The sequence below is a fragment of the Stenella coeruleoalba genome (assembly GCF_951394435.1).
Source record: "Stenella coeruleoalba genome assembly, chromosome: 12".
Classification (NCBI taxonomy): Eukaryota; Metazoa; Chordata; class Mammalia; order Artiodactyla; family Delphinidae; genus Stenella; species Stenella coeruleoalba.
This window is the reverse complement of record NC_137158.1, coordinates 42,855,986-42,883,899: the sequence shown is the minus strand read 5'-3', so window position 1 is coordinate 42,883,899 and position 27,914 is coordinate 42,855,986. Positions and strand designations below refer to the sequence as shown.

The window sequence follows — 27,914 nt, the reverse complement described above, 5'->3', positions numbered from 1 at the left end:
AAAAATTATTTGTACACTTTTCACAAAGGACTAATTTCCTCTTAATATACAAAGAGCTCCTAGAAAACAATCCAGTAGAAAAAGTGAGCAAAGAGAATTCATATGAAAAGATGTGCAATTTTATTATAATGAAGATGTAAATTAAAGCTACAGCATACCATTTATCACCTATCTAATTAGGAAAGATTGATTACATAGTATAACTTGGGGAGGGTGAGAGGAAGGGGAAATGGGCATTCTCATATATTGCTGGTGGGAGTATAAAATGTTCATTTTCTATGGAAAGCAATTTGTAAATCATTTTCAGAATTTAAAAATGCATGTATATTTTAGTGGTGGTTTTTTTTTTTTTTGGCCGTTTCGCGCAGCTTGTGGGAACTTACCCTACTAAGGATTGAACCCGGGCCCCTGGCAGTGAAAGCCCAGAGTCCTAGCCACTGGATCGCCAGGGAATTCCCTTTTTTTTTTTTTTTAAGTTCTTTTTTACTTTTTCATGTATATTTTGATCTAGCAACTTCATTCAAGAATTTTATCCTCTAAAAGATATTATATATGTGTTAAATGAACATATAAGAATATTTGTGGCAGCATTGTTTGTCATTGCAAAAGGTTGGAAACAACCTAAACATAAACCAGTAGGGGAGTAGTTAAGTATTATTATGGCATATCTATTCAATGGAATACTAGGCAGTCCTTAAAATAATGAGGCAACACTATGTGTACTGCTGTGGTGCCATGTCTGATATATTAAGAGGAAAAAAAGCAAGATGCAAGACTCCATGTGTGGTATGCTGCCATTTGTGTGGCTTAAAAAATATATATGTATGTATAAAATATATAAATATATATAAATAAAAATATAAATATATATTTATAAGTATATATATTGTACACATATATCTGGAAGGATACATGAGAGTTTTGTAACAGTGGTTGCCTCCAGTGAGGGTAACTGGTGGCCTAGAGGACAAAGGTGGGAGTCTAATTTTTTTATAGTTTACTGTTTGGTAACTTTGGGATGTTTTTTGCCATGTGCATGGGATACCTGTTCAGAGTTAATTTTTTTAGGTTATGTTGTGCTTGCAAGAATTGGTAAGGAAGAACAAAAATAAAAGGGCATAGTAGTCCTAAATAGTTGTCAAATGATTACTGCAGTACTGTTTAATTTTAGGTTTTAATTTTACTGTTTAATTTTAGGTCTTCTAATTCAGAGCTTCCAGTTGATGTTATGTGGCTCTGGGCACTAGTTGAGTGGGGTCTGAAGGTAGGGTGTGGGGTTCCTGTAAGCAGAGAGCATGATGAGCATAACTAGCAGGTATTGCTTTGTTTGATACTTTAAGTACATTAAAGAAGGTGCTTTACTACTTGGAATCTACTTCAGCCAGCCAGAGTATGCAGCTGCCTCTTGTCAAGAAAGGATCGTGGAGCTGTCATTGGAGTTTGTATTCTGGGTGCTGAGGAGTGTGTCATCCAGTGCAAGGTGCAGCCACTGATGATGAGAGGACTGGGTAGCAGGGATGTTGCACTGGGGGGCCTAGCTCTATGCCTGAATTTTGCCTGTATTGGATTCTCTTAGCTGTTTGATGTGCCATTTAGCTTGTTGCAAGGTGACTGCCTAATAGTGCATGTATGTTCTGAAAAAGTAAATCATCATTGTTATTTTGAAATATTGCTCCTGATGTGAAAAAGGTTGGATTTGAAATTCATTCATATTGTTACAAATTTTATTTAAATTAAAAAATTTCTTCCATAATTATATAAAGAAAATGTGATAAATTTTTTTCATCAAGTACCATGTCGATGCCTCCAAATGCCCTCTTGTTGGCCAGTGTGCTGAACAAATATTATTTACAGTGTGAAAGGGGTTGGAAACACTGTTCTGGTGAAATTCTCTCATTTTATTTAAAGAAAACTGATATCTAGATAGATAAGCTCAGGGATTTGTCCACTTTACAGTTGGTTGGTGTGGGGCTGGGTCTGAAAACTGGGGATCTTGACTCGGCCCTTACTGCCTCACACTGGCTCCCCAGACCTGAGGGAAAATTGGAACGGCATTGGTTATAATTGAAAGACGAACATACAGACGTTAAGAGGAAAAAAAATGCACGTACACAGTTTAGAAATCTTTGAGGGCCTGCTGTGTCCGATAGTGCTTAGACTCTTCCTGTAGACTAGGTTATATAGTAGGATTTGTTTTGTGATAACTGTAGCTATCTCCTTTTAAAGAATAATATAAAGGTTAGACTATAACAAGAGGAATTTAGGACAGATATAAACAAAAATTGATACTAGAATTGTATGTATATAGTTTTCCAAAGAAAAGGGGAATGAATCAGGAGACCTTTCAAGTTCCTCTGGTGCTGTAATTAAACTTTTTCTGGTCTTGCTTTTTATTGGATTAGAATTTGTTCAATTAAAAATGAGTGAAAAATGATTGGGGTTTAAGTAGGTTGGGGTTAAATAGGCTTCAGAGAAAGTTGCCATTAGCCTTAGATATTTCAGAGAAATACTTAGAAACTTATTAAGATACGGGATACAGGATGGTATATGTCACTTCGGTACCTGGCTGCCATTTTAACACCACAGTGATGCTAAATAAGAGAGGAAATAAATAATGGGAGTTAAGGTACACTAAACTTCGGGTAAAATTGTGTTAACTTATAGTTTCCAGATAAGATACAGATAAGGCAGGAGTAGGTGTCTTAGGCAATTTAAAGAAAAACACTTCACTGTCTAGACATAAAGTAGATGCATTTTGAGACCAAAACAAATTATAAGTAAAACCCTCTTAGTGACAGCTATGTAACCTTTTGGTGTGTGGTTGGGTGGGGTTTGTTTGTTTTTTGTTTATTTTTTTGTCATTTCTTTTAAGTTTTCCAGATGATCTTCTGTGTTTCTTCCAGTTCTCTGTAGATTTTTAAGTATTTCATTTTTTTAAGTGAAAAATATTTTTTTGCTTAATTAGTATTGGCAAACTGGACTGTTTTCTGCAGCAGAAATTGAATATATGCCTAGCAAAGTAAATTTGGAGGAAAAAGGGCAGTAATTGTCTTCTGAAAACTTAGGGTTTTTTGGTCCAATTCTGTTTTCTTTTTAGATGATAGCTGTGGGAAGTACTAAGATTTTGAGGTCAATTTCCTTGGGGACAGTTATTTAATTTTCTTTGGGTTAAGAGAGCATTTACTATATATATGATTCAAAGAATAAAAGAAAGCATGTTACCTCAAAAATGCTTGTGTAGTATATAACAGTTTAACAAGAGTTTTCTATTTTTCTTCCATTTATTACAACTACCAAGGAAGTATAACAAGGATTAAAAGAAATATCTTATTTTGCATATATATTTATACTTCAAAGTAATTTATACATTAAATTAGGTTTTGTTTGAGATGGTGAAATGAAAGAGTTTGTAAGTAAGAATACATGTTGATATGTGAAAAAATGTGAAGTTAAAACATGTTGACATACTCCTAGTTTCTCAGAACAAGAAAATGACTAATCTAAATTTCATTTCAGAATAAAAACCAAGACAAGCCACATAAAAGCAACCTAAAAATTAAACTGTCATCATATTATTTGTTTTAAAACTATGGAATAATATATCTGAGGAAGATTTCTCTCAAAATTGTTTTTCTCAATTTCAAGTAAGTAATTTATTTTGGTTAATATATTGGGGATGAGGGGAGGTGGGGGTGAACCTTGGCATTGAAGTTGATAAATCTACTCATCCTTAAAGTAACAACTCAAATATTAACCACTTTAAAGCCTTCTGTGACTCCTTTGCCCATTCCCAAAAGATTACCTCTTTGGTCTTCCACAGTCCTAGCCTCTTTTCACATGGCTGATAAAGGACTGACTACACTGAGTGTTGTGTTTGTCTGTAGGAATAGACATATGGCACTACCCTCGTGTGCCTCCTGCCCCTCACCCCTACCCGAGGATCCTCCACACTGCCTTCTGCTGCTAAGAAACCCTGGATAAGTTATTTTATTTCTGTGAGCCTTAATTTCCTCCTCTGTAAAGTGAGTTTTAATAATTTCTACCTCATTGGATTATTATGATTAAACATGGTAAGCAGCACATATCTGGCATATATAGTAACATAACTGTTACTTTCTTTCTACCCCTTCTGACTCCAGAATCTGCCACATTACTGCTATATACCAAGCACTCTTTAAAATGTTTCAGTTGAATTGAAGTGAAAAATGGAATTTTTGTAGCATTTATTCATTCCTCAGAATAGGACAAACTAAAATACCTGTACATTGTGGTGTAAGGCTCTTTACAGTTGGTCACTGACTCATATGTCTTAAGTCTAGGTAATTACTGGTTTAAAACACTTTTAAAAAATTGGCTATGTTTTATAAGTACCCTACCCAGGCCTGATTTTTCTTTTTAAACTGTTGATGTGTGTATGTGTGTGTGTGTGTGTGTGTGTATAGAGAGAGAGAGAGAGAGAGAGGGAGAGAGAGAGAGAGAGAGAGAGACAGAAAACTATCCAAGTCTGATCTTGCCTTGAAAAAGGGCAGTGTTAAGCCATTGATCAAGGAGTAACTACAGTTTTCCAATACTGCCGTTTAGGTTAAGTGTATTTCTTGTGAAAGAGCCTTATTTTCCAAAGCCATTAGTAGTGCCTTCTTTTTTTAAAATGATGATAGAATGAGTTGGAAGTGTGTGCGCGCCAGAGATCATAGTAAAGGTGACGGTGGGAACTATCGCTCTCTTCTTTTTTTGTCTTTTGTGAATTAGTAACACACACACAAAAATTGAAGCCTTTGGTTTTTAAACCCATTTAGTATTGTGGAATGTGGACCAAATGAATTTATTATTGCCTAGAGTTTCAATTTTCTTCACCATATTTTTTCTACATATATTTCCAGGTTTTCTTTTGTTTTGTTTTTTAATAGCATTGTCTTCTGGTTTTTTTCATGAAGTTATTAGAAATATTTTCAAATTAATTTTGATTAATCACACTTTGGTTGATGTTGCTTAGTGATTATAAAATAGAAGCCAAGTTAGTCAAAAGACTTTAAGGTTACATCATTTTACTAACAGAGGTTATAGACCATTTATTGAGCCCTTACTGTGTACCTTATTCTAGTGTTTTAATTTTCATGACTCTATAAAATAGTTACTACTATCTCCGTTTTACAGTTGAGGAAATGAGGCATGAAGAGATTAATTAACTTTTGCCTGAAGTTATTCAGCATATGTTTACCTCATAGCATGTGAGAATTAAAATGAGGGAACATGTATTAGGCCATTACCTGCCTAAACAGAAGAAGCAGAGAAGCAGAATCTGAGACGTATGTTTCCTAACACTTCCAGAATCTGATAATAGCCATTACTGAGACATGACAGTGACCATGAATGTATTCTTATTCATTAATGTTTTTTGTAATAAATATACCCTGCTACTCTGTACTGACCCTTTTTTTCCTGAGCAATATTAATGTTTCCTCTCAGATTCATGTTATCATTTGAACTGAATTATTTTGTTTTTATGTGTATGTGTTTATAAGGTGATGGTAGGGCTTTACTATAATATCAATCTGATATAAAATATTTTTATAAGTTAATTAAATAATATATGAATATATTCTCATTGTGAAATTTAAAAAAGCAGAAACAGGCAAAACAAAAATTTTCCTTGGCCACTAATCCTGTTCACCTCCCCACTTGTATCAGTTTTTGTTTAGCAAACCTGCCCCAAAACTTAGTGTATAAAACAATAGCCATGGGCTTCCCTGGTGGCGCAGTGGTTGAGGGTCCGCCTGCCGATGCAGGGGACGCGGGTTCGTGCCCCGGTCCGGGAGGGTCCCGCGTGCCGCGGAGCGGCTGGGCCCGTGAGCCATGGCCGCTGAGCCTGCGCGTCCGGAGCCTGTGCTCCGCAGCGGGAGAGGCCGCAGCAGTGAGAGGCCCGCGTACCGCAAAAAAAAAAAAAAAAAAAACCCAAAAAACAATAGCCATTTGTTAGCCCATGATTCTGGCAAGGGCTCAGTTCAGCATTTCTGCTCGTGCTTCTGGCTGGGCTTGCTTATGCGGCTGCAATCAGCTGAGAGGTCGTCTGGAAGCCAATTGGCCTAGAATGGCTTCACTCCTATGTCTGGATATTGGTGCTGGGGTGGCAGAGAGCCATGTGTCTCCAGAAGGCTAGCCTTCATGTGGAGGCAGTAGTAGGATTTGTAGGAGCAGCAAGTGAAGGCAAGCCCCATATATTTTGTCTGATGGGCCAAAGCAAATCACATGGCCAAGCCCAGAGTCTGTGTGGGAGGAATTTCCTAAAAGTGTGTGACTCATTAGGGGGCCATTACTGCAACAATCTGCTATACCTCTGTTGATGGCCGACTCATTTTTCAGAAAACATTTGTCAGTGTACAGTGCGCTACTCTTGAAAAAGTATAGTGTTTAAGCAATTTATTTACCAATTCAGATAAATTTAGTTAATTTCTTGTTCTCAGTTGTTTTATTCCATTCTCATCATCCTTCAGCATCATTCCTGGTCCCATTCACCCAGCAGATTTAATTGATCACCCACTAAGTGCACAGTAGGCCATCATGAGGTGAGGAGCAGATGGAGCAATACTACTGTGTTCATCATCAAAGTTTCTTAAACTTGTCCACCTGTCTGCTTCATTATATGAACAGTATTCTATAAAAGCAGACAATTACTAACAAATTTTTTAAAATGACCCACAGCTCACACCAGCCTGAACATATCTTATGTACTACATTTTTTAAATGTCTTACAAGGATTTCTTCCAGTAAGAAGAACTATATAATACAGAGGTTGTTTCAATCTGTACTCCCACCAGCAGTAATGAGACTTCTTCCATATTTTCACCAAGGTTATGGTCTCAAATGTTTTGATCTTTACCAATCTAATAGATAAAAATTATAGATCTCAGTGTAGTTTTAATTTGCATTCTTTTATTATGAGTGAGATTGGATGTCCTTCCAGATACTTGAGAGCCATTTGTATTTCTTTTTCAGGATACCACTCGTTTATCTTTTACCCACTTTTCTGTTGTGAGTCTTGGTCTTTTGCTTACTGATTCCAAGGAGCTCTTCATATATTAGGAAAATTGGTCTATATCTGTGAATTGAGTTGCAAATATTTTTTCTAGTTTTATTCTTATGGTAAATACATTTTATTTAAATAATTTTTTTTTCATTTTATAACAAAGTTTGTATCTTAAATGACGCTTTTAGAACACATTTAGTTGAGGTTAGGTTTAAGTATTAGCTTTGGGAATGGAAGAACACTTATTTAGAGAACTTACCTTTCAAAACCCTGACTTAAAATGAAAAGTTTCAAAAGGATCCTATCTTTGATATACTTTTTTCTCTTCTAAATTTGGTACTATCATGAGACCACTCCTTTTGACAGACCAGTCCAAGAAGTAGGATCATCCTTTGGAGGGTAATTTTTAGATGATTGACTGTAGAGCATAGGCGGAAAATACATTTCTGTTACTTAAAATAAATTGTTAATAATGTTGCTTTGAGTGTTATCTAGTTCAGTGTGCATTGTGTGTATGTGTTTGTGTGTAATGTGTACAGTATACACACATATATAAAGTGGTAGTGTTTCAAGCAGTGCCCTCGTATAACCCTTTATCTCTTTAGCCAGCCTTTACCTAATCAACCATATAGCTATATTAGTGTGGCTACATTTGGCTGTTGTTTTTCCAGTGGGCCACAAAGAAGAAAGACAAACAGACTGTGACCTTTTTTGAGAAAGCAATAATGCTACCCATTACCCAAATAATATCCTACATTTTTAATAAGATTGTAATGAGGTAGGAAGAGGATAGCAGAGGCATTTATGATATATGCAGCATCTGACATTATGAAATACTTTGACTTCTTCCCTTGAGTTCTATATAAAAGTGGAATAGAAAACTGCAAGGCTAAAAAGATTAGCATGTTTTAAGTCATTTAATGTAGTTCTCAAAAGTTTTTAAAGTTGGCAAACTCTTTCTTCATAATCATTTTACCCAGCAGCATCAAAAAAAGCAAAACCAGACAGGAATCCTTAAGTGATTCATAGTGAGGAATAGTAGAAAACCCTTTTTTGCCATGCTTTACATGGTTTTTAATTTTTCAAAGTTGTCAAGGTATTCTTTAGGGTCTGTTATATCATCAGTATCTTTATAAATGTTTCATCGACAATTAAATTTTTCTATTTATTTGTTACCAAATTGTTGACATACTATTATTTCCTTGATTGATTCTTTTAAAAAAATTCTAATATTTCTGAGGTTGTAATACATCTCACAATGTGTACATTTAACACAGTAATTTTTTCTCCTGAAAAGCTAGTATTAAACTGATGGTACATCTTATAATAGATGACTTCCTGAAGGAAATGTGACATTTCATAATTTGTTTTCTTTTTTTTTTTCATCATTTGTTTTCATTCTCTACTTATTTTTAATCTGTTCTGTCATGGAATGAGACTTTCCCACTTTATTTTGTTCTTCACTTTCACTTTGCATCTCTAATTGTTTTAACTTTTGTATATTTTGATGTTGTGTTATTGGCACATAAAGCTTTATAACTGATAGGTCTTTTTTTTTTTTTTTTTTTTTTTTTTTTTTTTTTTTTTTGCCGGACGCGGGCCTCTCACTGTTGTGGTCTCTCCCGTTGCGGAGCACAGGCTCCGGACGCGCAGGCTCAGCGGCCATGGTTCAGGGGCCCAGCCTGTCTGCGGCATGTGGAATCTTCCTGGACCGGGGCACGAACCCATGTCCCCTGCATTGGCAGGTGGACTCTCAACCACTGCGCCACCAGGGAAGCCCTGATAGGTCTTTTATAGCAGTACTTTTCAAACTAATTGTGGTGAAGAATCAATTTTTTCTGATAGCTCTTTAAAATACATTAAAAATGAATTACTAGGGACTTCCTGGTGGTGCAGTGGTTAAGAATCTGCCTGCCAGTGCAGGGGACAGGGGTTTGATCCCTGGTACTGGAGGATCCCACATGCTGCGGGGCAGCTAAGCCCGTGCACCACAACTAATGAGCCTGTGCTTTAGAGCCCGCAGGCCACAACTGCTGAGCCCATGTGCCACAACTACTGAAGCCCGCATGCCTAGAGCCTGTGCTCCGCAACAAGAGAAGCCACCACATTGAGAAGCCCACACACCACAATGAAGAGTAGCCCCCGCTCGCCGCAACTAGAGAAAGCCTGCGCGCAGCAACGAAGACCCAACGCAGCCATAAATAAATAATAAATAAATTAAAAATAAAATCCACCTCTTTAAAAAAAAAGTGAATTACTAGAAAAATGAAATGAGAAAGAAAACCCAAGAAGCTTCCTTTTTTTATTATTATATTATTAAACAGGTATAGAATTCCTGTCAAATTTCTGTAAAAGTTTCTAGTTTGATACTTGCTTGTTGCAAACCTATAACAAACAGCTTTGTCATAGACTGCATTTGAGTAGCACTGTAGATATCTTTTTTTTTTTTTGCGGTACGCGGGCCTCTCACTGTTGTGGCCTCTCCCATCACGGAGCACAGGCTCTGGACGCGCAGGCTCAGCGGCCATGGCTCACGGGCCCAGCCGCTCCGCGGCATGTGGGATCTTCCCAGACTGGGGCATGAACCCATGTCCCCTGCATCGGCAGGCGGACTCTCAACCACTGCGCCACCAGGGAAGCCCTAGATATCTTTTTTTAATCAGTCTAACGAGACCTTTTAATTTTCTTCTTGAGTCCTGTTTCTTGTTTCACATCAAAATTATTACCTATTTCCTTTTAGTTTGACTATTTACATGTTGTATAATTGCCTGTCACTATTTTTAATTCTTCTTAAGTCATTTCATTTTTTTTAACCCCATCTGAGGATCTTTCCAGTAGAGGTTTTAAACTATAAAAATTTGCTGTAATTGATGTATTTGATTTTTACTCCTATAATTTTATACTTTTAAATAATTCTGTTTTACTCTTTGCTTTCTGTTTTTTGCAGCATAAACTCTTATGTGCTTTATTAAGCATGATACAGTAATTTTTAAAAGCATATATACAGAAATGTAGTTTTAATGATAAAATTTGGGAACAAATAAGAAACATTTTCTTTTATGTAATACAAGGAATTTAGCTTGTTTTAATTTTTATACTCTCAGCTTCTGAGTCTTTAACTTATAAATGTTGAATGTTTTAAACGGTATATCTTCTCTTTAATATTTAGCTTATGTGTTAAATTTCAGTAGAACAATTTAGACTTACCTCTATGTATTAATTTTGTATGGAGCACCACCACTCATCTATGTATACCACACCATTTATACCCATTCTTGAGTTCCAGGTTTAATTTTTTTTTTTTTTTGGTTGCCTCAAATACATTTCCACGTACTATTTTTCAGGAGATATCCAGGTGGTTTACTTTTCTGAATCCTTGAATATCTGAAAATGGCTTTTTTTGTGTGTACATGTTAATGTGAGCATGGCTCAAAATGGTATTCTTGTGTCCCAGGCTTTTCCTTTAAAATTCTCTAAACATTATTCTGGTGTCTTTGAATTTTGACTGAGATAAGAAAGTCCTTCTGATGTAGAGATGCTGGTGTTTTTTTGTTTGTTTGTTTGTTTTTTTTTGTAGTACGCGGGCCTCTCACTGTTGTGGCCTCTTCCGTTGCGGAGCACAGGCTCCGGACGTGCAGGCCCAGCAGCCATGGCTCACGGGCCCAGCCGCTCTGTGGCATGTGGGATCCTTCCGGACCGGGGCACAAACCTGTGTCCCCTGCATCGGCAGGCAGACTCTCAACCACTGCGCCACCAGGGAAGCCCTGGTGTTTTTTATTTTGGGATAGTTCTTCTATTATGCCTTTGATTATTGCTTTCATTCCATTTGTTATGCTATTTTGTTTTTAAATTAATGAAATACCTGTTATTTGTGGATTGGTTTACATTTCTTTTTTATACCTGCCTTCCCTCTTATTTTTAACTTTGTCCTTCCACGTTCTTGATGATCCTTTTTGTTTTCATCTTCTTACATTACTGATATATTTTCCTGTAATACAGATTCTATTCTTTCTCATCTCCAGTATGGATTTTAATTTTGTTGTTTATATTTCTTTCCTTTTCCTTATCTCTTAGAGTGCCATTTATATCTTAGTCTGCGTATCTCTATTGTGTTTTTATTCCTTCCTTTTTTTTTAAAGAATATGTTGGGGGTAGGAGTTTATTAAATTATTTTATTTATTTTTGCTGTGTTGGGTCTTCGTTTCTGTGCGAGGGTTTTCTCTAGTTGTGGCAAGCGGGGCCCCTCTTCATCACGGTGCGCAGGCCTCTCACTATCGCGGCCTCTCTTGTTGCGGAGCACAGGCTCCAGACACGCAGGCTCAGTAGTTGTGGCTCATGGGCCCAGTTGCTCCACGGCATGTGGGATCCTCCTAGACCAGGGCTCGAACCCGTGTCCCCTGCATTAGCAGGCAGATTCTCAACCACTGTGCCACCAGGGAAGCCCCTATTCCTTCCTTTTGTAACTGATCATCTTTCCTTATAAAAGATGTTTCACAGAAACTGTATGTTCTTGTGTCTTATCGAGAACACAGCAGAGATACTGTCTACATTTCTTCTGTTTCCTAATGTAAATTATCACAGATTCTTTTCTTTGGCATTTTAAGAAGATGTGCTGAATGTTTGTATAGGTCCCAAGTTTATCCTTCTATGAACAAGAGGCTATTTATCCACTCCTGATGTTTGCAAGTAGGCAGAGTTTGGAAAGTCCAATTGATTATCTTCATTTTTGCTTATAAACTGATAGACTTGCCTTCCCAGATATACAGAGCTAATAATTGAGCACAGCCCACTTAGATGAAAACATTCATTTAGTATGCCCGTACTGGATTGAGGTTTAAGAGTTTTCCCCTGTTCTGACTGCACAGTCTCTGTCATGTGGGAGCAGAGTTATTCCCAGATAACCTGAGGATCTTTCTTTCTGTCTGTTTTTTTGTCTTCTCTTTCTGTCTGTCTGTCTGTCTTTCTATCTTTCTTTTCTCCAGAGCATTACATGAAAGTCTCCAGGTCGTAAAGGCCCTTAGGACTTCTGGTGGTTTTTATCAGTGAGGGAAGCTCATTTAACATCCAGAATGGAGAGAGCTATGCCCCATCAGTTTTGTTGATACTAGGAATTGTGTTTTTAGAATAGATGAAGAAAGAGAGGTATTGAGTGAGAAAATATAACCTTGGTATTGAGCGAGAAAATACAACCTTACATATTTTAGAAAGATTTTAGTAGGGAACTGGTTTCTGTTTGAGCAGATTATATTTCCAAGGTAGAGAATAGTGCTGTATATCTTAAATATTTTAGTGAAAAATTGGAAGAGTTATTTTATATTTCATAGATTCTAAGATGTTTATCCTGCCCCCCCCCCACCAATTTTACATCTCAGTAATTGGGATGGGTCTTACCATCAGTGACGCACCATATTTAATTGGAAGCATATTCTTTCTTAGTAGTACAAAAAAACGTCTTATAATCATTGGCATTTTAGATTCAGTGAAATATATAAATAGATGTTTAGCTTAGTGCCATTCTAAATTTAATCTCCTCACTTCTTGTGAGTAAAGAATTAGTAGCTTTTTTTCCCTGGACTGTTTTGGTCTTGGGTTAACTCTCTAGCTTTATTCACCTAGAAACCTGATAGAGATAGAATGTCAGTTGTGTAACCAAGCACCTTTGCTTTTGGTGATAATGAATCATGATTAGTAAAGTACATATGGACTGGGAGGACTGTGAATAAACTGTAAATACCAGTGGGAGGCAACAGCTTTGGGCTTTCCTGGATGTGATAACTCTTATAGTTGAGCGAGTCTATTGTGAGGCTGGGAATCTATGTCTTCAGGACTGGAGTTGGTGGTTACTATTCGGTACTTCCAAGCTAGGGTAGTTACTACACCGGTCCTTGTGATCGCGTTCTCTTTTACCTGACCTGCCACCTGCGGGGCCAAAGAGAATACTCCCTGAATTGCTGTGAAGACTCCTACTGAAGAATAACTACCTGACACTGCCTTGCTGGCATGTTGTTTTATATCTTGCTAAGTATAACCAGTATCTAGTGTGGCCTCTTTGGGTCACGTGCCTCTCATGGTGTTCTTGTATTTGGTGATTTTATTTAACTTTTTTTTTTGTTTTCAGTATTTGCTGAGTGAAGCTGTACTTATTACTTATTCTTAGTAAGAATTTTAAATTATAAATATATAATAAATATGAGAATGTCTGTAATATGTATAGGGTAAGGAATATTAAAAAATCTGTTTACTACCCAGAATAAACATTACAAATATCTTTGAAGTCTCTGATTGCCTCCTCCTCTCTTATCTAATTTTGGTTAATCATTTCCTTGTTTTTCTTTATAGTTTTACCTCATTTGTAAATATCCCTAAACAATATATTATTTGGTTTTATCTTTTTAGAGTTATTTATGTGTGTCTGTTCTTCTGTGATTTCCCCCTGCCCCAGCCCAACATTATGTTTTAGGGAATCACCTATGTTGAATTATATAGCTGTAGTTCATTCCTTTTTACTGCTGTATAGTATTGTGTTATATGAGTATATCACAATTTTATTTATTCATTCTCCTATCTGTGAGCATCTGAATTGTTTCCTGGTCTTTTTTTTTTTTGATCCCCAGTTACTGACAATGCTGTTATGAAAACTGTTGTACGTGTCTTCTAGAGCATGTGTATAAGAATTTATCATGGCTGTACTAGGGGTGGAATTGCCGTGGTATGATGTGTACATCTCTATTTTATTGGGTAATGCCAAATTGTTTTCCAGAGTGGTTCTATCAACTTATATGCCCACCAGCAATGTATGAGAATTTCTGATGTTCCCATCTTCACTAACACTTAGATTTGTCAAACTTAAGTTTTAAATGAATTCTTTCAGGTGTAAATGATCTCCCTCATTGTGAGTTTGTATATTTTCTCTCACTAGTAAGGTTGAATTTTTCTGTATGTTTATCATCTGCTTGTCCTATCATACATTGAGAGGAATGTTAAAGTCTCCAACTTGTGGATTTGCCTGTTTCTCTTTCAGTTCTATCAGTTTTTGCTTAAAGTATTTTGAAGCTTTTGTTGGGTTCTTACATATTTAGGATTATTATGTCTTCTTGGTGAAATGGCTTCTTAATCCCTAGTAATATTCCTTATTCTGAAAGTCTTCCTTGTCTGTTATTAATATAGCCACTCCAGCTTTCTTTTAATTAGCTTTTAACATGGTATATCATGTCAAGAATTGTGAAGGGGCTGAGATTTTTACGTTCTTGCAAGCTAACAAGTTAACTTGCCACAAATTTAATAGATGCTGGCATTAGACAGATTCCTGACTTTCCAGTTTATTCACTACTAATAAGGAGTAATTGCAGTTGGGAGATAGTTGCAGGTCAAGTACTGAGAAGTAGATTCAAAGACACCTACCACAGTACAGACCCATGGAGAATTGTCTCCTAACATATCTTTTTCCATCCTTTTACTTTCAACCTACTTCTGGTTTTATATTTAAAATGGGTTTCTTGTCGATAGTATGTAGTTGGGCTTACTTGTTTACCTAGTCTGACAGTCTGTCTTTTAATTGATGTGTTTAGGTTTTTTACATTTAATGTAATTAATAATATGGTTGGACTAAACTCTGCTACTGTCTCTCATAGCTCTTGTGTAATTTGTTCTGGGTTTTTTCTGTTTTTTTCCCACTCTTCCCTGCCCCCCCCCCATATGATGAAATTTATCTTTAGGGAGATTTCCTTCATGATAATAGTTGTTGTTGACATTCCTTAAGTATTGATATGTCAGAATGTGAAGTTATGCTATAGAGGCATATACTTTTTGTCATGTCCTGAGATCTTTCAGATTATTAGTAAAATATAAACTTGTAGTAATTTTTGTCCCAACTAAAACCAGTCTGATTCGATTTGTGTACTATGAGATATGGTCCAGAATTGTTGCTATTGTGAAGATAGAATATAATGTAATAATTCCAGTAACTTATGAAGTAAGGTATGTTTTAGTTTTATATGCCGAAACATATTCTTATTTTTCTATGTTAATCACTTGAAATTCATTGGATTTTCATTCTGAATTATGTTTCAGTTGTTATTATAACTTTACATATTTAATTTGGAATAAGAAAGTAATATTACATATTACCAAGTAGCTAGACCCAGATGTTTATTTTACTCTCCTAGGACTGTATAGAATTACGTAGACATTAGTTACAGTATAAGTAAGAATTAGGATTATTTTGTTTTGTTTTTTTTAACCTGTTATTTGAGAAAGTGGTTTGGAGGTATAAATGGGATACCTTTTAAAGGAGAGATTTTTCAAGATCATTAAAAATTAATAAAACAATTAGTTTAAGTAAAACAAATTTAAAGCTTGGAAATTTCAAAGAGTAAAAAATATTTTGTTTGAGTAGATCAAGTTGCTTTGAATTATCAAAAGTAATAGATGAGACTTATGTAGTTTCTTTTCATATTATAAGGTAGATGAATAAAAAGGAATACTATCTTAGAAGAAAGCAAGAGATGCTTCTGATTTTTTCCTTTACATCCACTGAGGTGTGTCAGACTTACCCCCCCCCCCCAAAAAAAAAGAGTCTTTGGATATGTCTGCTTCAAGCGTCTAAAAGTTTAATCATAAAAAAAACACTTACATTTGAAATCTGGAGCTTAATAGTGTGGAATGGGTATTAGTATCTTTACAAAAATTGTTTGGGGGAATGAACTAGTTCATTGTAAGCATTTTTGTGTGATCTCAGCTTTACATAATAAGATTTCTTGTCATTGATAAATTTTACTTTTTCACAGAGAGGAAAAGTGTTTTGTTTGACCCATGTCCCAGTAGCTGGCAGATTTTGAAATGAGGATATCTCTAATTTGATATTGGAGAATAGTCACATCAAAGGACAAGGAGCCAAGTGCAAGAAGAATTTTCTTTTTTGGCAGAAAGCCCCAGTATATACAGATTCTTTTAAAAAATTGGAGTAAACTTCATCATGGGCAGTTTCTTGTTTAGTATGATAAATTCCCACTGTAGCCCCACCATAGACTCAATAACAGAGGGTTAGGCTTTTGCTGACAACTGTGATATTTTCTGGCTCTACTTTTGCAGTTGTAGAACTGGAACATGGAATTGTTTTTCCTCCGATAAAAAGGAATACTCTGAATTACTTAAATGCAATTGGAAATCTGATCCTACGCATATTGATATATGTACACACACAGAAAAGAAAAGTGAAACATGTATGGTGATTTTTTTTAAATCGTAATACGTTTTTTTCTCCATAATTATTCTTTGATACATTATAGGGCTTTGGTAAGTATTTATTGAAGAAAAGAAGAATTCTCTGTATATTATCTTAAACAGGTGGCAAACCCTTACATGTATTGTAGATTATGGACTTTCACATCCATTCTCTGTCCATTTCTGTTGTTACTACTTTAATTGAGGACTCATTATTTTTGCTTGGACCATCATAATAGCCTCTCACCTTGCCTTTAACTTCACCTTTATTTACTTATTTTAATTTTTTGGCTGCACTGGGTCTGTGTTGCTGTGCGCGGGCTTTCTCTAGTTGCGGTGAGCGGGGGCTTTTCTTCATTGAGGTGCGTGTGCTTCTCATTGCGATGGCTTCTCTTGTTGCAGAACGCGGGCTCTAAGTGCATGGGCTTCAGTGGTTGTGGCACGCAGGCCCTAGAGTGCACGGGCTCCAGTAGTTAGTTGCAGCATGCGGGCTCAGTAGTTGTGGCTCGCGGGCTCTAGAGCGCAGGTTCAGTAGTTGTGGAGCACGGGCTTAGTTGCTCCGCAGCATGTGAGATCTTCCTGAACCAGGGATTGAACCTGTGTCCCCTGCATTGGCAGGTGGATTCTTAACCACTGTGCCACCAGGGAAGTCCCCTAACTTCACCTTTTTTCACATCTAGTCCTTATAAGGTCACTAACGTGATCTTTCTTAAACCCAGATACCATCCAAATGTTGACATTGACAGTGGTACAGGAAAATAGGTGAAAAACAGCTAACCTAAATGTTTAAAAATAAGGGATGGTTATACCTATATGGTACCTATGGTCTGCTATACAGTCATCAGAAATCTTACTAAGAAAGAATAGAAGGGAGAAATGTCCACTTGCATGACTAAGTGAAGAAAATAGGCTTCAAAGTAGTTTGTACAGGGCTTCCCTGGTGGCACAGTGGTTGGGAGTCCGCCTGCCGATGCAGGGGACATGGGTTTGTGCCCCAGTCCGGGAGGATCCCACATGCCGCGGAGCGGCTGGGCCCGTGGGCCATGGCCGCTGAGCCTGCATGTCCGGAGCCTGTGCTCTGCAACGGGAGAGGCCACGGCAGTGGGGGGCCCGCGTACCGCAAAAAAAAAAAAAAAAGTAGTTTGTACAGTATGATCCTTCTGTTTAAAAATGTATATAATGTAGGGACCTCCCTGGCAGTCCAGTGATTAAGACTTTGCCTTCCAATGCAGGGGGTGTGGGTTTGATCCCGGGTCAGGGAGCTAAGATCCCATGTGCCTGTGGCCAAAATACCAAAACGTGAAACAGAAGCGATATTGTAACAAATTCAATAAAGCCTTAAAAAATGTACATACTGTAAACACAGAGAAAAACAAATAACACCAGAGTATGAACTGTTTATCTCCAGGTGGTAGAATTGAGTAATGTTTTTCTTTTTTGTGTTTTTTTATATGTTTTGAATAAAAGCACTTTGTAGTTAGGGAGAAAATTAATAAACCCAAACATATAAACTATTCACATTATTCTCCTGTTTGAAGCCATCACTAGCTTCCCATATTCTACAGAGGTATTTCCCCAGAAGTAGTCCATGGGTATAACTGCTTTAGAATCACCTGGTGTACTTATTATAAGTAAATTTCTGGGGTCCACCCCAGGCATATGAAATAAAAACCTTTGGGTTTATCCTAGGAGTGTGTACTAGGAAGAGCCGCCTCTGATTGTTATATACTCTGAAGTTGTCAAATTGGCCTGCAGTATTCAGTAAAACTCTGGATGATATAAAACTTTTCCATGATCTGACACCTGAGTGCCTTTGTAGCCTCATCTTCCTCCCCAAGCACTTTGCTCTTCAGTTTGAACTGCTGGCCCTTGACCAGATGCATATTTCATGGCTCTGCATTTGCTTTTACCTTAAGGAAAGCAGGAACTCTGGCTGTTCTGGGTGTGGAGTGCCTGGCATAATTTTGTCCCTCATAGAATGTTTTTGATGACTGGAATGACCATGTCCATTCAGTGAATTCTTCATATTTCAAAACTGTCCTGAGATATCACCTCTATTGTGAAGCTCTCTTGACTTCAGTCAACTCAGAGTTGATTGCTCCTTTGTGCTGTCATTGTACTTGTATCTCTGTTAGAGCAGTTATCATATTGACTTGTCTGGCTTCCCTATTTAGAGTGTAAGTTTCATGAGGGTACAGCAGTATGCTGCCAGTCTTTGTGTCCTTAGTGCTTGTTGCCTAGACATGCAATAAAAATTAGTAGAAAAAACTCATAGTGGAAGGACAAATATTGTATGATTCCACTTATATGGGGTATCTAGAATAGTCAGATTCATAGAGAAAGAAAGTAGATTAGTGGTTACCAGGGGCTGGGGGAAAATGGGAAATGGGGACTTGTTGTTTAATGGGTACAGAGTTTCAGTTTGGGATGATGGAAAGAAATGTTCTAGAGATGGATGGTGATAATGGTTGCACAACAGTGTGAATGTACTTCATACCATTGAATTGTATACTCAGAAAGGATTAAGATGGTAAATTTTGTATATGTTGTGGCACCAAAAACAAAAAAAAAAACAAAACCACCTCATGAAGGTAAAGACCTTGACCTATTTACTCAACTTTCTTCTCTGCTGTTTCTAATGTTGTTTAGTTTCGTTGTTAATTGTTTTCTTTTGACGTGGTAGTACTTGATTTTAAAGATGTTTGAAATTGATGTACAGAGAAAGCCCATAGGAGTGGCTTCCCTGGTGACACAGTGGTTGAGAGTCTGCCTGCCAATGCAGGGGACACGGGTTCGTGCCCCAGTCCGGGAAGATTCCACATGCCGCGGAGCGGCTGGGCCTGTGAGCCATGGCCGCTGAGCCTGCGCGTCCGGAGCCTGTGCTCCGCAGCAGGGGAGGCCACAACATTGAGAGGCCCGCGTACCGCAAAAAAAAAAAAAAAAAGGCACAGTCAGAGAGAGCCCATAGGAAAATCTATAACAAATCAACTTAGTTTATAAAGTAAAGGGGGGAAACATAGTATCTACCTTTAAAAAATCACATATTTAAAGAAAATATTATTATGATATTACAAATAGAAATTAAAATTGAAGTGGCTGTCACCTGCTACTAACCAGTATATATTGGTGAAACAGAAGTAGTATTGCATTGTGGAATTTCAGACTTGGTAAGGTCAAAGGGTCTTTTTCCTCTACTTGGAATTGTTTTCCTGCTCAAGTCCAGGATGATTGTCAAGTGACACATTGAGTACCTTGGCAGTATCCTAAGTGGTTTTTTTTTCCTCCCCACCTCCAGCAACCCCTGGTCTAATTACTATAGTTTTGCCTTTTCTAGAATTTCGTATAAATGCAGTCATACAGTATGTAGTCATTTGTGTCTTCATCCACATTGTTGCATGTATCAGTAGTGTGTTCCTTTATACTGCTGAGTCATATTCCATTATATGGATATACCATTCACTGGGAGCTGGACATGTGGAGGTTGTTTCCATGTTGGTCTATTATGAATAAAGATGCTGTGAACACTCATGTACAAGTCTTTGTATGAATATATATTTTCATTTCTCTTATAAATACTTAGGAGTGGGATTGCTGGGTCATAAGTTTACTTCATAAGAAACCACCAAACTCTTTTCCAAAGTAGCTATATCATTTTGCATTACCTCCAGCAGTGTTTGGGAGGTCCATTTTCTCCATACTCTCATCAACATTTGGTTCTGGTTTAGTCTTTTTAAAATTGAGTTCTTTCTAGTGGGAGTATAATGATATCTCAGTGTTGTTTCAGTTTTCATTTCTAAGGACTAAGGGTACTGAATATCTTTTAATGTGCTTATTTGCCCTTGACATATCTTCTTTGGTGAAGTATCTATTCAAATCCTTTGCCCATTAAAAATATTGTTTTCCTTCTGCTCTGGTCCCCCTGCCCCATTATTCCATTACTTGGCCCTGCTCCCCTTTTCTCTGTGTCCTTTGGAGAATGGTTTCTTACACTTAGAACTTCCCAAACTCCCAGCTCAGGCCGAAGGCATTTCCATACTCTTCATGTAGAGTTGTGAATCTATATTATTTTATATGGGAACTCTTAATGATTCTGTCTCCTCTCTGAAGTTCTCCTGTAACCCATGTGGGATAAATTTAATGAACAAATCACTTTTCTGGCTCTTTCTCTTGTGAGATGACTAGGATGTTTAATACCTCATTCCACTCTTGAGTACTCTTTTAAGATTTACAGAACCAGTACTATCCTTTCCCCCTTTTTATACTTAGTCATTCCACTCAGGAGGTGGTATCTTAGGTTTCTTCTATCAGCTTCCACATAACACAGACTGGTTGGTTGTCTTTCCCAGCCAAAACAGCATAAGCAACAGATTGAGGAGAAACACATATGAGAACCCAGCTTTCTCTTAGTAAGCCAGACATAAGAGAGATTTACAAAAATGTAAAGCAATTTGTCTTTGCACTAATCTTTTTCTTTTGGAAAACAAAATGAAATGTTATTCGTGTTAATGTGTAATAGGTTTATTATTATTATTATTATTTTTTGCGGTACACGGGCCTCTCACTGCTGCGGCCTCTCCCGTTGTGGAGCACAGGCTCCAGATGTGCAGGCTCAGTGGCCATGGCTCACGGGCCCAGCCACTCCGCAGCATGTGGGATCTTCCTGGACCGGCGCACGAACCCGTGTCCCCTGCATCGGCAGGCGAACTCTCAACCACTGCGCCACCAGGGAAGCCCTATTATTTTTAATGAATGAAAATGTCAATACTTTATGTATTTCTCAGTTTTAATATGGTTTCTAATATGGTTAGTATTGGTATAACCCACATAAACAAAATTCTTTGGGGTCCTCCATAACTTTCAAGAGTGAAAAGCAGTTCTGAGACCAAAAGTTTTCAGAACTGCAATAGCTAGGGTTTATTGAGGACTTATTACATGTTTTTACTTATTTAATTCTTAAAACAGTACTATTACGTAGGTATTATTATCTCCAGTTTACTAGTGAGGAAATCGAGGCAGAGAGGGATTAAGTAACCTCTCCTAGTTCGTATAGTTAGTAAGTAGAGAAGCTGGGATTTAAACTCAATTGGTCCTTTTCAAAATTTTAACCTCTTGCATTCTTCTTCCCAGTATACAGTTAATCACTAGTTCCTGTTATTTCTTCGTTTAAAATATTTTCATTTCTCTCTTTTCCTGTTGTCACATTCTAGTCCGGGTCCTTGTTGCTTCATTCTTAGAGGTGACAACTTCTATTTGTGCTCCTTCTCTGTTATTGTCAAATTAATTGTCCAGATGTACAACTTTTCTCATTTTTTCCCTCCTATCAATAATCTATAATAGCTTGCTCTTGTGTATTACTTTAAGTCTATATTTTCCTATCTTTTTTTTTTTTTTTTTTTTGGTAGTGTGTATAGCACTTATCCTCCACTTTGGGGACTCAAATTCCATGTATATGAGTCTGTGTAAAGTTGTCACATAGGTTACTGATCATTTTTTTTTTCAGACTTATTTCTTTGTGCTTTATTTTGGACAGTTTCTATTGCTGTGCCTTCAAGTTTATTAATTTTTAATTCTGGCATTTATAATGTGCTATTAATTCAACCATTGTATTTTTCATCTCAAACATTTATTTTTCTTCTCTGATGAGATGAAAATTTTGACTTGTGTTCTTTTTATATTGTCCATGTCTCTGCTTAACATGTTTAAGCATTCTTCTACTTTCCTTAACATATGGATTACAGTTATAATAACTATCTTGATATCTTTGCTAATTAATATCTGTCGTTTCTTGGCCTTTTTCTATTGCTGCTTTTTCTTCTCATTATAGGTCATATTTTCCCGTTTCTTTTCATGCCTGATACTTTTTTATTGGATGCCAGACATTATGAATTTTACCTTGTGTTCTGGATATTTTTGTATTTCTAGAAATATTCTTGAGTTTTATTCTGAGACACTGTTGAGCGATTTGGAAGTAGTTTGACACTTTCAGTGCTTATTTTTATGCTTGGTTAGGTGGGACCAGAGAAAAATTTATCTAAGGCTCATTTTGCTCCACTACTGAGGCAGTAACTTACGATTATTCCACCTGATGTCCTGTGAGGTATGAGATTTTTTCCCTTTCTGAATGAAACACACATTATTCCTGCCACTGTCTGAGCCCCTGGGGTTGTTCCCTCTGCTCCTTTTAGTTCTTTTCCTGCTTGGGGTAGATTCCTCACAAGAATGTGGTGATATTGCTCTAGAAAGACTTGAGGGGGACCCTCTGCAGATCAACCCCACTCTCTCTCTGCAACTTTCTCCTCTCTGGTACTCTACCAGACAAATCCTAGCAATTTCCTCAACTCAGGGTTATTGCTGGGCTCCACCTAGGTTCCTTCTCCCTCTGCTCCCTGGAAACTCTAAGCAGGGAGCTATTGGAAGGAGCTCACATTGTTTCCCTTCTCTCGGACTTACTCTCATGTACTAGCCTTTGTCCAGTGTCTGAAAATTCATATATTTTTCTGTTTTTTTCATTGTTTCAGGTAGGAGGATAAATCTGTTCCCTGTTACTCCATCTAGACTTGGAAGTCCTGTCGATTCATTTGTTATAGGTTCAACTCAAGTATTAGTGCTCCTCCAAAATGTTTCATAATCCATTTTTTAGTCAGGAATCATTTAGTTGCAAAGAACAGAAGCCCTTTCAAAGAAGCTCTAACAAAAAGGAGATTTATTATTATAATACAGAGAAATCTATCAAATCTTCATTGCATGGTCTTTTTTTCCATTCTCTTCTTTGCACACTAGTTTCCTTGGCAGAGTTCTTTCCACTCGCCTTTGACTCTCCTTTGCCAGGGTATTAACTCTGGCTTTAACTTAATATGACCTTTCAGCTCTAGTCCTTATACTATGTAATCAGATTACCTATTTATGGGACTAGCCCTTAGGAGCCAGAAAGTTAATATTAATCTTGGGTTAGCAGGGTTCAGTAGTGACATGACCATGATTAATATTAAGTAAAAGTAAAAATTTTTAACTAATAAGCATTTAAAACAAGTATCTTGCCTGAGAAATACCAACCTGTAAATTCCAACTGGGAAATTAAAGTCTCAAATAATAGTCAATAAACACAATGTTTGTACCAAGGTAGCTCAGACATTTTGCTGATTTTTTTTTTCTTAATAAATTGATTGATTGATTGACTGATTTTTGCCTGCATTGGGTGTTCGTTGCTGAGCATGGGCTTTCTCTAGTTGTGGCGAGCGAGTGCTACTCTTTATTGTGGTGTGCAGGCTTCTCATTGCGGTGGCTTCTCTTGTTGCAGAGCATGGGCTCTAGGCCTGCAGGCTTCAGTAGTTGTGGCACATGGGCTCAATAGTTGTGGTGCGCTGGCTCTAGAGTGCAGGCTCAGTAGCTGTGGCTCACGGGCTTAGTTGCTCCGCGGCATGTGGGATCTTCCTGGACCAGGGCTCGAACCCATGTCCCCTGCTTTGGCAGGTGGATTCTCAACCACTGCACCACCAGGGAAGCCCTGCTGATGTTTTTTGATTAATAAATACCACAGTTCATCTGAAAACATTCACCGAGCATATATTATATACCAGACACTGTCCAAGGCACTAGTGATTCAAACAAGTTTATACTCCAGAAAAGGGGTTGGCAAACTACAGCCCTGAGATCCAAATCCAGCCCCACCACCTATTTTTATAAGTAAGGTTTTGTTGGATCACAGCCCCTCTCATTCATTTTTGTGTTATCTGTGACCACTTTCATGCTTCAATAGGATCTGAGTAGTTGCAACAGAGACTATGGCCCACAAAGCCTAAAATTTTACTATTTGTCCTGTTACGGAAGTTGCCGACCCTTGGCATAGGGTGATTATATACATTTTTTTAAATATAAAAAGTTTGACTTCTTTTTGCAGTGTTAGGACCTTCTTTAATCAGGTCTTAGACTTTGACCAAAATGAATATTTATAAAGAGGTTAAATTTCTTTCCTAAAGTCCTGACATTAGATTAGAAGTTCTCAGTTTCATTAATTAAGACCATAGGATTGTTTTGTCTCTTAGTTAATTTCTGGTTGGATTTGAGATATCTCACATGAGGGCATCTGGGTTTACTGGTGATTCAGAACACATGTGGTATGGTATTTGGCAAGAGGCTAAAGGCCAAGTGTTGCAACCACCCACATAACAATCTTTTGCAAACCATCAAATGCTTTCTGTAATTTTAGAAATAAAACCAGATTTTTTTCCCCTGCAGTATGTTAAAACAAAAAAGTAATATGCTTTGAGATGGTAAGTATAGTTGAAAATTAACTTGTTTTCAAATGTAAAAATTAAACACAGAACCTCAGGAAATACCATCTGAGTCTAAATGTGCTTGTGAGTTTAGTATGTAGTTCCTCTCTGTTCACGGTATCATTAGTTAAGATAAAGAAGTCTTATACAGATTTGCATGAAGTTATTCACCCTTCAGGTCTCTGCTACTATGAAAAGAATAGATGTTATTCATTTTTAATATGTGCTTATCTCTTTTAAATGCAATAGCTGCTAATCTCAGTATCAGATGCTAGATTCTCGAACTGCTCCACAGGAGATTCCCGCTGTAGAGAATCTAAGAAAGAAAAGTAAAGAGTCCCTGTGATTGGGGGAGCTTTTATAACTAAGATAACCATACATCCCAGTTTCCTTGGGATGTTCCTAATTAACCCTAACATAATTATTAATAGTGCCCCCCTTTATTGTCAAAAATCCTAGTTTGGGTGACATTATATGGTCATCCTCTTTATCTATAATCATGTTGACCACTGAGCAGCTGAACCTGCTTTAAACTTTAGCATTTAACCAGCCTCACCATTTATTCTGATCCTAATTCTCACAGGCGAGTTGGTAGATTGATGGCTGCAAGACAATACAGTTGTTAAAGTGAAACTTAACTCATACATAGGCTCATCTGATAGCAAGAACCTAGATTATGTGGGTTTCTGCAGCTCAAAATCCTTTGAATCCCCTTTGAATCACTGCTAACAGTGAACTTTTTTTGTAGTGTCTAGGGACTTTCTCAATCTCTTTCCAATCTTCTTTTCTAGGCTTTTCTTTTCCTATTTTTCTTTCCCATGAACCCATATTTCAGCCCCACTCATATAGCTGGATTTTCCTGAATATATTCTGTGCCTTTTCTAATTTTTATACCTTTCTTATATTGTTCCTTTTAATTTTTTCCTGCTCGTTTTCCAGTCTCCTTCTCCTATCTATGTCTGTTAAATTCCTACCTATCTTTTAAAGTGCGATGCAGATATTACTTCCACGAAGCTTTTTTTGCCACACCCCCATTCTAATTAAATTCTCTTTTCTCTAGGTTCCCTAAGCATTTTGTTTCTGTCTCTGTTATGTCTTATCATGTAACTTGGTGCCCCAACTCTGTCCCTAGCTCTTTAAAGGCAAGAGACTGTATTTAATTCATTTTAAAATCCACAATGCATATACAAAGCCTTTTGGATACTAGGTGTTCAGAAAAAATGTATGTTCAATTGTTCGTGTATTCCTCTAATTTCTTTAGAACAACTAGGCTAGAAAATATTTTATTTAAAAAAATTTTTTTAGTAGATTTATACCTAAATTTATTAGTAAATACATTAAATGTAAATGAGGTAAATACTCCGGTGAAGACACAGAGATTGCTAGAGTGTATACAACAAAACAAAATCCATGTATATGCTCCTTACATGATACAAAGTTTAAATGTAAAGCACAGGTAAAAATATGGAAAAAGTGTATCATGCAACACTAACCAAAAGAAAGCTTACTATTCCAATATAAGACAAAGTAAATTTTAAGTCAATAGTATTACTAGAGATAAAGAGATATTTTAAGAGATACAGGAAATATTTTTAAAAGAGATTTTCTTTGTGAGCTTTGTAAGGGTAACTTTAATATGCCAAATTCTAAATTTATTTAATACCTTTAATTATTATTTCTTTGTTCTACCTGCATTCTTTTTTTTTAAATTGAAGTATAGTTGATTTACAATGTTGTGTTAATTTCTGCTGTACAGCAAAGTGATTTAGATATATATATACACATACATTCTTTTTTATATTCTTTTCTGTTATAGTTTATCACAGGATATTAAATATAGTTCCCTGTGCTATACAGTAGGACCTTGTTGTTTGTCCATTCTATATATACTAGTTTGCATCTGCTAACCGCAAACTCCCACTCCATCCCTTCCCCACCCCCCTCCCCCTTGGCAACCACAGGTCTGTTCTCTCTGTCTGCGAGTCTGTTTCTGTTTCGTAGATAAGTTCATTTGTGTCATATTTTAGATTCCACGTATAAGTGATATGGTATTTGTCTTTTTCTGACTTTCTTCACTTAATATGATAATCTCTAGGTCCATCCATGTTGCTGCAAATGGCATTACTTCATTCTTTTTTATGGCCAACTAGTATTCCATTGTGTGTGTGTGTGTGTATACACACACACACCCCATATCTCCTATCATTCGACTGTTGATGGACATTTATGTTGTTTCTGTGTCTTGGCTTTTGTGAATAGTGCTGCTATGAACATAGAGGTGTGTGTATATTTTTGAATTATAGTTTAGTCTGGGTATATGCCCAGGAGTGGGATTGCTGGATCATATGGCAACTCTATTTTTTAGTATCTTGAGGAACCTCCCTACTGTGTTCCATAGTGGCTGCACCAACTTACATTCCCACCAACCATGTAGGAGGGTTCTTTTTCTCTAGCATTTGTTATTTGTAGGCTTATTTAGTGATGGCCATTCTGACTGGTGTGAGGTTGTATCTCATTGTAGTTTTGATTTGCATTTCTCTAATAATTAGCGATGTTGAGCATCTTTTCATGTACCTGTTGGCCATCTGTGTGTCTTTGGAGGTATGTCTATTTAGGTCTTCTGCCCGTTTTTTTTTTCTTTTTTTTTTATTGCAGTACGCGGGCCTCTCACTGTTGTGGCCTCTCCCGTTGCGGAGCACAGGCTCCGGATGCGCAGGCTCAGCGGCCATGGCTCACGGGCCCAGCCGCTCTGCGGCATGTGGGATCTTCCCGGACTGGGGCACGAACCCGTGTCCCCCGCATCGGCAGGCGGACTCTCAACCGCTGCGCCACCAGGGAAGCCCCTGCCCGTTTTTTGATTGGGTTATTTGTTTTTTGGTTGTTGAGTTGTGTGTGTATTTTGGAAATTTAAGCCCTTGTCTGTTGCATTGTTTACAAATATTTTCTCCCATTCCATAGGTTGTCTGTTTGTTTATGGTTTCCTTTGCTGTGCAAAAGCTTGTAAGTTTGATTAGATCCCATTTGGGTCTTTTGCTTTTATTTCTGTTGCCTTGGGAGACTGACCTAAGAAAACATTGCGACAGTTACGTCAGAGAATGTTTTGCCTATGTTCTCTTCTAGGAGTTTTATGATGTCTTGTCTTATATTTAAGTCTTTAAGCCATTTTGAGTTTATTTTTGTGTATGGTGTGAGGGTGTGTTCTAGCTTCATTGATTTACATGCAGCTGTCCAGCTCTCCCAACACCACTTGCTGAAGAAACTGTCTTTTTCCCATTGTATATTCTTGCCTCCTTTGATGAAGATTAATTGACAGTAGGTGCGTCTATTTCTGGGCTCTCTATCCTGTTCCATTGATCCATATGTCTGTTTTTGTGCCATAACTGTTAATAATCAAA

The 27,914-nt window shown here is 37.2% G+C and overlaps 1 protein-coding gene across 5 annotated transcripts in view; it reads left to right on the top strand.

The window, feature by feature from the left end:
• Window positions 1-27,914, top strand: part of REV3L (REV3 like, DNA directed polymerase zeta catalytic subunit) — a 230,608-nt gene that overhangs the window by 47,617 nt on the left and 155,077 nt on the right. For 2 of the 5 annotated variants that reach the window (XM_079939298.1, XM_079939297.1), the window contains exon 2: window positions 3,517-3,644. The exons of the other annotated variants lie outside the window; for them this stretch is intronic. The gene's annotated coding sequence lies outside the window, so the exon portion shown is untranslated. The remainder of the gene's footprint in view (window positions 1-3,516; window positions 3,645-27,914) is intronic. 5 annotated transcript variants of the gene reach the window in all.